The sequence below is a fragment of the Desmodus rotundus genome, chromosome 4 (assembly GCF_022682495.2).
Source record: "Desmodus rotundus isolate HL8 chromosome 4, HLdesRot8A.1, whole genome shotgun sequence".
Classification (NCBI taxonomy): domain Eukaryota; kingdom Metazoa; phylum Chordata; class Mammalia; order Chiroptera; family Phyllostomidae; genus Desmodus; species Desmodus rotundus.
In genome coordinates, this window is record NC_071390.1 from 94,001,492 (window position 1) to 94,011,656 (window position 10,165).

General features: G+C 41.6%; 1 non-coding gene across 1 annotated transcript; it reads left to right on the forward strand.

The window, feature by feature from the left end:
• Positions 1–9,180: 9,180 nt before the first annotated feature.
• LOC128780788 (U6 spliceosomal RNA) lies at positions 9,181–9,287 on the forward strand. The gene has a single exon (XR_008426786.1). It is a non-coding gene; the product is annotated as a U6 spliceosomal RNA (small nuclear RNA).
• The last annotated feature ends 878 nt before the right edge of the window (positions 9,288–10,165 follow it).

Consider the following 10,165-nt stretch of genomic DNA (forward strand, 5'->3'; position numbering starts at 1 on the left):
GATGGAGCATGCTCTTGTGGCTCTCCTTATAAAGACAGTACAGCCATTCATAAGGGCCCCACCCTCATGACCTAATCACCTTCCCAAGGCCCCACCTCTTAATCCACAGAGGGTGAGAATTTCAACGTATGAATTTGGGAGTGGGGGAAAGCATTCAGTCCATGATAGTTAACATTTGGCCAATGGCAATAGATATGTATGCACTAATTGAGGTAGGGCAACATCTTTAACACAGACCCCAAATATTTAATAGCCCCAAATTATAGAAATTTATTTCTGGCATGTATGACATGATTTCTCTGTCAACAGTCACTCAGGAATTCAGGGAAGCAGAGGCTCTGATCCTTTTAAGAAGTGTGTTCCAAATTTGTGGAACAGTGGTCTTTGCTCTGGTCAGCTGGAAGCAGTCCCGCAGGGGAGCATGGGGAAGGTTTCTGTGGGAAGGCTTGGGAGTAGGTCACCACACCTCCATTGAATGTTCACTGGCTAGAAGAACTCTAGGACCTCGTCAGACCACTCACTGCCTGTGTGGCCTTGGCCACGTTACTTAACATGTCTGTGCCTCAGATTCCTCAGCTATAAAACTCAGATAATAAGAGTACCTACTCCTAGGCCTGCTGTGTTAACTAATTTACATATGCAAATAAACATTTTGAATAGCTCCTGCTACAAAGGATGGGCTTAATAACATTGGCTGGGGAGTGAGGTTTACTTTTGTGCCAGGAAGAAGAGGGGAATATGCATTTCAGTGTTTAGCTATTTGTGTTCAAGGGGTCTAAACTTTTACACAAACAGGATTGAATTTTAGCTACTCTACTGAAACATTTTTCTATCTTAATATGTCCCAAATATTTTCCCATGTTAGAACTATAAATCTACTTTTCATTTTTTGTTTCTGTACTTCTATTATCCTTTATTTTCTTTTTTTAAAATTTAATCTTTGTATTTTTTCCATTACCATTTAGTCCCCTTACACCCTCTCTCTTCAGCAATCACCACACTGTTGTTCAAGTCCATGAGTCCTTTTTCCTTTTTGCTCAACCCCTTCACCCCCTAACTGCCACCCCCTGCCCCTACTAGCTGTCATCTGTTCTCCATCTATGAGTCTGTCTCTGTTTTGCATGTTAGTTCAGTTTGTTCATTAGATTCCACATATAAGTGAAATCATGTGGTAACTGTCTTTCTCTGTGTGGCTTATTTCACTTAGCGTAATGTTCTCCAGGTCTATTCATACTATTGCCAAGGGTAAAATTTTCTTTTTTTAAGGCCTAGTAGAATCCAAAACACTGATTTGACAGAACATAAGCATCCCTATGTTCATCGCAGTATTATTTTACAATCGTCAAGCTATAAGCAGCCCGGTGTACATCAATAGATGAGTGGATAAAACAACTATGGGACATTTACACAATAGAATTCTACTCTACATTTCATTTTAACAGCTATTTGTACTTGCCTCTATTCCATATAGATATAGCATAATGTGTTCAACTCTGTTGATTGACATGTAGGTGGTATCTAATTTTTAAATTACAGACAAGGCTTTGATGAATATTCTGGTTTAGAGATAATGGTGCATATCCATGCTGTATGCTATAAATTCCTAACTTGTACTATCATAACAGTACATGGAAACATTTGGCTACCAACCATATAAACAATTACTCATCTTTTGAGGGGTTTTTTTTTTGTGTGTGTGGTTGAATTATAAGTTTGGTCTTACAATTATTATATTGTCTATTATAAACCAAGATGGGGGAAACACTAAAACTTAAAAAAAATTTAGGGAAAAAACGTTGAATTTGTAAGGAAATAATAATCCCAGCACTTACTGTGTTTGCTTCATTTCTAATTCTTATTAAAAAACATATCATTATGTTACTGGACAGGGGCCTGGCCCTGAGCGGGTCTGCCTGGGGCCAGCATACTGCCTGGGTTCTTGACTTCATGTAGGAAAGATTTTACAACATGACACTGGGACAGTGAAACAAGGGAGGGCTTAGCACAGAGGAAGCAAAAGGAGAGCCTTCGCCTTAGCTCACTGGGAAGTCAGAGAGAAGGGGGCTTTAGGGACAGGTTCAGGAGATCAGCCTGGGACAAGCGGCCAGCTGCCCATTGCCTTAGAGTTTAGGAGATACGTGCCTGTGAAGAAATAAGTTGGGGTAGGGGGGTGAGGACAAGGAAATGGGAGCCAGCTACTCCCCGGAGGGAGAGCACATGCCACTGGGTCCTTTGTCTTGAGGCTTTTATCTCTTTCATGCAGGTAGGAATCTTAGGGAGGTCTCAGCAGAGGGTTTTAGTTGAATAGTCATCAGTTCTCCAGGTGTGTCCTTTCAGGGTCATGGTCTCCACTGATTGGTCAGTGGCAGAGCAGGGGGTGTTCAGTCATTGCAGTTGGTTTTGGCCATTGCCCACCTGGTTTTGCTGCTTTTCTGGGCCCAGAGCTGAAATACAACTGAGGCCTAGATGTTCTCTCCTGGGAGGAAAGGCCAGGTGAGAAGAGGTTGCCCTGTGGGTGAGGTTCTTGTTTTCTCAGTTCTGCCCCCTGCCAGGCACTGGGGTCCTTCCTGTCCCAGTGACCACCTGCACCTGGCTGTAAATTCCTCGGCCCTTGTGTTCAGTGTTCAGCTATCTCTCTCAGTTTCCCTGTTCCACTTGCCAAGGAATTTTCCTAGCTTCTCACTAATCTGTCTCATTCTTCCCTCAGAGACTTCCATCCCTAAAATCTTTTAGGGGTGATGAAGGAGGAGGGTCTCTTTCTTCAGTAACTTCTTCCTCCTGACAAAGGTCATGGTCCTTGCCTGCAGTAGGGTATGGAAGTCTTCCTGTCTGATCTAAGGGAGACAAGGTAATGGGATCTGAGACTGGAACAGAAAGGATGTTAGATGATTCTTCCAAAGTAGGGATAGGTGGAATCCTGATGCACCATCATCTTGATATGAAATTGTTTTATTCAACTCAACTATCTTCTAGTTCTGACAACAAGTCAATCCAGCCAAACCACGAGCCTCATTTCAGGAGCTGGAGATGTAGATGGGCTTCTAAAGCGTGGCCTATACTGTGTTAACAACCAATAAGGTAAATAAGGTCATGGTATACATTATACAAAAACAGAAAGAACACGAAGGTTAATGAACACAGCAAATCATAAACCAGTTTCTGAGCCTGCAAGACTGTCAGCTGAGGAGACCCCCTCATGCAAGGCTTTTCCTGGAATGAAATTAAGCAATGACAGTCTGATAGATCCTCTTTGTCGGCAGTTTCAATATTTCTGGTGATATCACCAGGCACTTAGATAAATTCTGTATAGCTGATACTGTATCAATAGTTCTCAATAATTTTAAGTCAAAGAATGGAAATTTAAAAAAATGAAACATTAGCTTGGAAGACAACTAGAAAAATTAGGATTCAATTTAGTTTGTGAGTGACAATTGGGCATTGTGATTTCCATTGAAATACAATTTCTCTCCCTAAAATTACCCTCATTTTTATTAAAGAGACTGCATTAAGCCCAGTTTCAATTTGGACTGATCATTTGCATGAACACAATAAGAATGTTCATTGATCATATAAGCTCTTTCAAATATGTTTTGCTGGAATTTCACAAGCAACCTTCAGACTGAGTTTTAGTCAGCCCTTCAGGGCACAGAAGCCAAGCCACACAGTTGTCATATGGCTTTGCCTGTAATACTTATACTTGTAGGTTTGGATGGACTCCTCAAGTTCTTAAGGTCTCCAACATGTCTTGAGGTTCCTTCCTTGCCATCTTTCAGGAAAGCAACCTTCATTCCTTACTTGGAAAGACAGCCATTAACCACACGACAAAGCGAGGTATCAGGCCATTTCTCCAAGGGGCCCTATGGGTTTTGAAAATCAATTGAAATTCCTTAAGGCATTCTGGTGACACCCAGAGTCCAGGCAGGACTTTTGATCATGACATTCCAGAGAAACACTTGGTTAACAAACCACAATTGGAAACTGGTTCTATTGTAAACAGGACAGACTCTTATTGGATTTAAGCAAACAAACGTACTGCCATGAAAATAATACTCACTCATTCAGGGTTGCCGAATTCTGGAGGGGTTAGGTAGGGAGAAAAATATAAATGCTTCAGTATTGCTTATGCAGGTATGATTTATAAATTGCCCTTGAGAAAAAAAAACAAGTTTCCTTATATCTGGAAAATGAAAAGATTTAAAATTAGCAATATTTTAGAATAATAATTATCTTCCTTGAGTCCCATATAACCAACTTTTGTTTGCCTTGATTATTTGCCAAGATTTCCATGAATCCAGTTATTTGTTAGGGTTCCATAAATCTTCATTTACTTCAAAGATATGACCTGCTTAGATACATGTAATTTAGAGTAAGTCAGAGTTCTTTTCATGGACTTTTCCAAAGATGTAATATATTTGCAAATGTATTAGAGTAAAACAGTGACTGTTTATAAATAACAAAATGTAAAATGACATGGTTATAGATTTGATTATATGCAATTGATAAAGAACTTTGCTTCTTTGTAAGATAAAATAGTCTAAGAACAATTTCTTAGTAAGTAATAATTACTATGAAATGACATAAAAGAACAATACAAAGCCCATATTTTTAGATTTAACACACAATCTCAAAATTATAAAGACCAAACAGTACACGAGGTTTTAAAACACTGTACGTGACTTACCAGAAGTGTGCACTGAGCATTGGAAACAGCTCATAAACTCCCCATGTGCGGGTACAAACACCTGGAGCACCACTGTTTGATGCCCCCACAGGAATCGTCATCACCCTTGGCTTGTTCGATGGCACTGACAGGACACCTGTTACCCTAGAGACTTTCCTGTTTAAACTTGGCTTTAAAATTTTTGCAAGTTTTTTCGCAGGGTAGGTTGACATTTCTAGAACATCTATTTTGGTAAAAATATATGTATATCAGTATATGTAGAACATAATTATTATTCTGTTTGGCAAAGCTTCCCATGTAATTTAAAACATATAAAATAGGCCTAATCAGTTCAAAAATTTCTCATGAATAAGAGAGAGAACATCCTTTAGGTATTCCAGGGCCCATTGGAACAACCCAAAGTCATTTCTTGGTTAAAAAGTCTTTTAAAATTTAAACGTTGGGAAAGTTATCAAACAATGTTAACTAATAGATTATAATATAACCTTGTTATAAAACAAATATATATATATATTGATAACTTAAGAAAAAACTAATCAAATTTAAAACTAGTTTTGATATCAAATAATTTGTCCAAACCACAGGATCCTGTTTAATTTGTATTAGTATTTAATTTCTTTAGGCCAATAAAATACACCCTAGTTATGCCATTCACAGGCAGAAAACACACCACATGTAATACACAGACAAACACATGTTACATAAACAGCCCACCCCTGAAGACCAAATACATGAAGACGATACACACAATTTGAATTACTAATTTTTGTAGAGAAAGCACAAGATTTTTAAAATTTATTTTTAACAACTTTTAAGAAGACTGCGAGAGGGGATGGAAGGTCCTAAATATGAAGCAAGGAGACCCCTTGAGACTGTCAACGAAAGCTTCGCGGACCCGTGAATGAGCAGTGGAAACAAAGAAAGTCTTGGCTTCCATCCAAGGAATCAAGCGGCAGGGAAGAGCCTGGGCGGGGCTGCTTTGACCCACCTGGAAGGTCAGAAGCCTGCTGGCGGAAGATAAGAGCCCAGATAGAGGGCGGGAGTTATAGTGTTGAAAACAGCTCCGGGACCCACCAGAGTCCAAGAATGTCACCACAGAGAAATTAGGTGGAGGAAAGGGTTCTGCAGCCTGACTGAGGTTTTTTTCTTTACAAACTTAAAACGCTTACAAACTTCTACAACCTTCACAAACTTTTTTGTGACTTTCACAAACTTTTTTATCCGTTCAGAAATAACTTTCTTTAGAATAATTCACTCTTGATCCTTATCCTTCAAAATTGTATCTTCATGCCGTAAGCCTTCTATTAGTAAAACCATACACTTTCTTTCCAACTTAAAATGAACTTTTAATTCTTAGAAATCTCAATTTTCAATGACTACTGAAAAGAAAGCAGCAACATTCCCTAGATTGACCTTTATGAACACATTTCATGACCTGCAGGAACATAGGATCTTCTATTGGCAAACACACTCTCACTTCCAAGAAACGTACCTCCAACAAAGCACAAGACATTTATCAAAAGGTTCAAATCCCCTCTACAGCCTCTTTTTAATAAAAATCCAAAAGCAGGTGAAGTTAAGACTTGTCCAGTAATTACTATTTTAATATTCCAAGTTATTTAAAAATGTCTAGATATGCAATAACTTTTACCAGATTTTACTAACTTAGAAAAGAATAGCTGAAATAAATTGAATTGATGTGTTCAGATATAGCTAAGGTTTTTCCTTTTTGATAAGAATTATTTTCCCCAAATTTGTATTTTTTTTTAATTTTAAATTTTTATTCAATTACAATTGTCTGCATTTTCTTCCCATCCCTCCACCCCACCCCAGCCAGTCCCACCTCCCCAAATTTGTATTTTAACAGATGGCCTACACAAGAGTTCTTGAAGACCCAGTATTTATATTTTAAAAATGTAGGGAAAGAAAAGCAAACTTCTGGATGGACTTTGGTGTTATAAAGCCAATTACCTGTAAGTTTTTAAGATGAATAGAGGAGGTTTTAGAAAAATAAAAGGATATGATTGGCTTTGATGTTTTGGAGCCACACCTCGGGCCCTGCAGAGATTTCATTTGTACTAACAGCAGGGACCTCTGCTCACTTGCCTCACCTCTGGAAAAACAGGTCTAACTGGAGTATCATGTTGTAATTGTTGCCCCCATTCTTAGGCCATATTTCTTCATCTCCTAACTTATACTAAGCCAGGCTGTATTACAAAAGAAAATGGGCCTCTTTTTCTTAAGGCTTTTAGGGTTAAATTTATCCCAATTTCTAAGAATGCATCCAATGGTGATTTGGGAGGGATGGAAGGTGTGGTTCCATTTTGACTGTGGCAACCCTAAAGAAAATAGAAAGATCCTCCCTTGCAATCTAGAGGCATCCCTCTTTGCTTGCCTCAGGAGCTTTCCCTGGTGGGCCACGGGGCATCCTCTAGGACACCACTGTCCTACCACACATCTTTGGTGAAAGAGACCCTAGTGAGTATTGGCTGTGGGCAATCTAAAAGACTTGAGAAGATCACCATGGACTAGCTTTGTTTCTTTTCCTGTGCTCGATTTGGGGATTCTGAGTTACCTGGACATTATTTGCATAATTCATGGTCCTAGTGAGTGTGAAGAACTATAGGGAGGGAACCACTCCAGCATCCTTGAGCCATTGCCTATAATTCTGAAGACCCCAGACCCATGGACAGCCCTGCCAGAGCTTGCTCTGAAAACTAGTCTTCCTGGTTTCCTGTATTAATTGACCTGTGCTCCTCCTAGAGGGTTCTAATTTGCAGTCAAGATAAGCTTCCCATTTATTTAGTTTAATTTAGAGCCAGCATTTTCTAATTTTGCACACAAAAATTAATTTAGGCATTAAAAGAGATATATTTTTGAAGCAGGGTGCAGCCAAGAGGAGGGCCCCAAGAAGGGATTTGTAATGGGGTCCAGGACTCAGGGTGTCCAGGAAATATTAGAAAAATGTATGTAGGATGTCTTCACCCCCACAGGCCTGAGCCAAGGGGGATGGGACACATGGAACAGGGCCATTCAGAGCTGTTTTGGGTAGCAACAGCTTTATAGCTAACCCCTGGCAGTCATTTAACATATCTATAACCTTTAACTGGTTTCATGGATATGTTAAATAGCTGTGGCCCTGCTTTGAGCCAGGGAGATGGGAGTGGCTTCCACCCAAGATGGGACTGGGAAGCAACTCCCCCTGGCTACAGGGCCTGCGTGAGAGCTTGGAGATGATTGGCTCCATGCCATGGGGCCACACCTGCCCAGACTTACTATGGCAGCCAGTAAAGCTGGAAGAATACGGGGATGCTGGCAGGTGTAGCTGACTGTAGGAGGAGTCGGAAATGGGCTGCAAAGGAAGATGGGAACTGGGATTTAAAACCTAGGCCCGGCAGCCATAGGTAAGAAGGAGAGACCATGTGGCTCTGAAGGGAAGAGAGACCATGTGGCTCTGAAGGGAGAAAGAAGAGACCATGCAGCTCTGAAGGAAGGAGTGAACCACGAGGCTCTGAAGCAAGTAGATAGATAGAGGTCCATGTGGTTCTGAAGTGGGGAAAAGGACCACGCGGTTCTGAAGGAGAGTAAAGAGGACCACGAGGTTTTGGGGTGCTTCTTCTTGCCACGCGGCTTAGGCAGCAGGAGAGACTTTGCAGCCATAGAGAAAGGGGAGAAAGGACTCTTGCTGGTGGGCCATGAGAAGGCGCCACATGGCTTTGGATTAACTGGAGATTGCAGCGGCCACACAGCTGATGGTGCTGGGAGCCTGAATCACGGACTTCTACTTCTTTTCCTGAGACACGGTACCCCGGACTGGGCACAGGGAGAGGGAAGGACTGTGCATCTGTGGGTATTCTAGAGGACTTTAGTATCTTACTGAAGACATTAGGTCATTATTCTAAGTTTGTGTAACTTTTGAATAAACAATTCCTTTCCTTTTCACCAGTCTCTGGCATTGAGAGACGTCTTTCCTCTGGCGGCGGGCATTTCGAACCTAGCAGGTGGGCGTGGGGGGAAGGAACCTTCAGAGACAGAAAGGCGGAATCCTTTCTGTAATAATTTATCGTGAAGGAACCACCCCCACCCTCTTGCTCTGTAACATTTTCACCGTGTAAGTTGATCGATTCTAGTTAAATCTTCCCATCCCTGTAAGTACTTGCAGGTAAGTAAAGACTTTCCTGTAACTGTGTGTCTGCATTTGAAACCCTTTCATGTGTCTCGGCCAGCCTCTCCTTCCCCCTCCACAAAGATTCTTAGTAGTCTGAGAATGTCCAAGATGAGCTGGAGGGAGTAAGTGCTCCTCATCCTCAATGTTGAACCAGTTTAGATTTTTATTTATCCAGCAAAAGGTTTTATTAAGACCACCAGAAATCAACTTAATTTGAAAAGCCAAAGTTAAAAATCAGCCATCCATTTTCTCCTCCTGCCTGCCTTAGCCTGGCTTCTTCTGAAGCCCTAACCTCTAGCTCTATCTTGAGGATTTAAAAAATACAGATCAAGTGCTCGCTTCGGCAGCACATATACTAAAATTGGAACGATACAGAGAAGATTAGCATGGCCCCTGTGCAAGGATGACACGCAAATTCGTGAAGCGTTCCATATTTTTTTTAACTGGAACATAAGCAATAGAAGGAAAAAGCAAACAAAATATAACCAGAGTCATTGAAGTTAAGAACAATCTAACAATAGCCAGGGCGGGGGTGGGGGGGTGGGGGCGGGGACAGTGGGTAGAGGGGATTACAGGAACTACTATAAAGGACACATGGACAAAACCAAGGGGGAGGGTGGAGAGGGGGGAGGGAGGTGGGTTCAGCTGGGGTGGGGTGGAGGGATGGGGAGAAAAGGCATACAACTGTAATTGAATAACAATAAAAAAAATTAAAAAAAAATACAGATCAAAGAAATTCAGCCTCTTACCTTATAACAACAGGGAGTCTGGAATTCTGAGGGAACTCACCCAAGCTCGCCCAATGCAAACTAAGGAGACGGTGGGGCACAATGGGCCTCTGCAGGTACCTAGCAAGGTTTCAGCCTGGGAGGTGGTCCTGGGTGGGCTCCTCTCTGGGATCCCGTCAGTCGGCCCTCTATGAGACAATCCAAGACACTGCAAGTGAGCCAGCTGTGCTGCATAGGCTCAAGAAGGAAGGTCCCATCTGGGTGGCCATCTTACCTTACTAGACAGGGACCTGGCCCTGAGTGGATCTGCCTAGGGCCAGCTGTAGGCCTGGGTTTTTGACCTCATGTAAAAAAGATTTTACAACATGTGAGGATACACTTATTAAAGCTGAGGACAATGAAACAAGGAAGGGTTTAGCATAGAGGAAGCAAAAGGAGAGGCTTCGCCTTAGCTCACTGGGAAGTCAGAGAGAAGGGGGCTTTAGGGACAGGTTCAGGAGATCAGCCTGGGACAAGCTGCCAGCTGCCCATTGCCTTAGAGTTTAGGAGATACGTGCCTGTGAAGAAAGAAGTGGGGGCTGAGGAGGT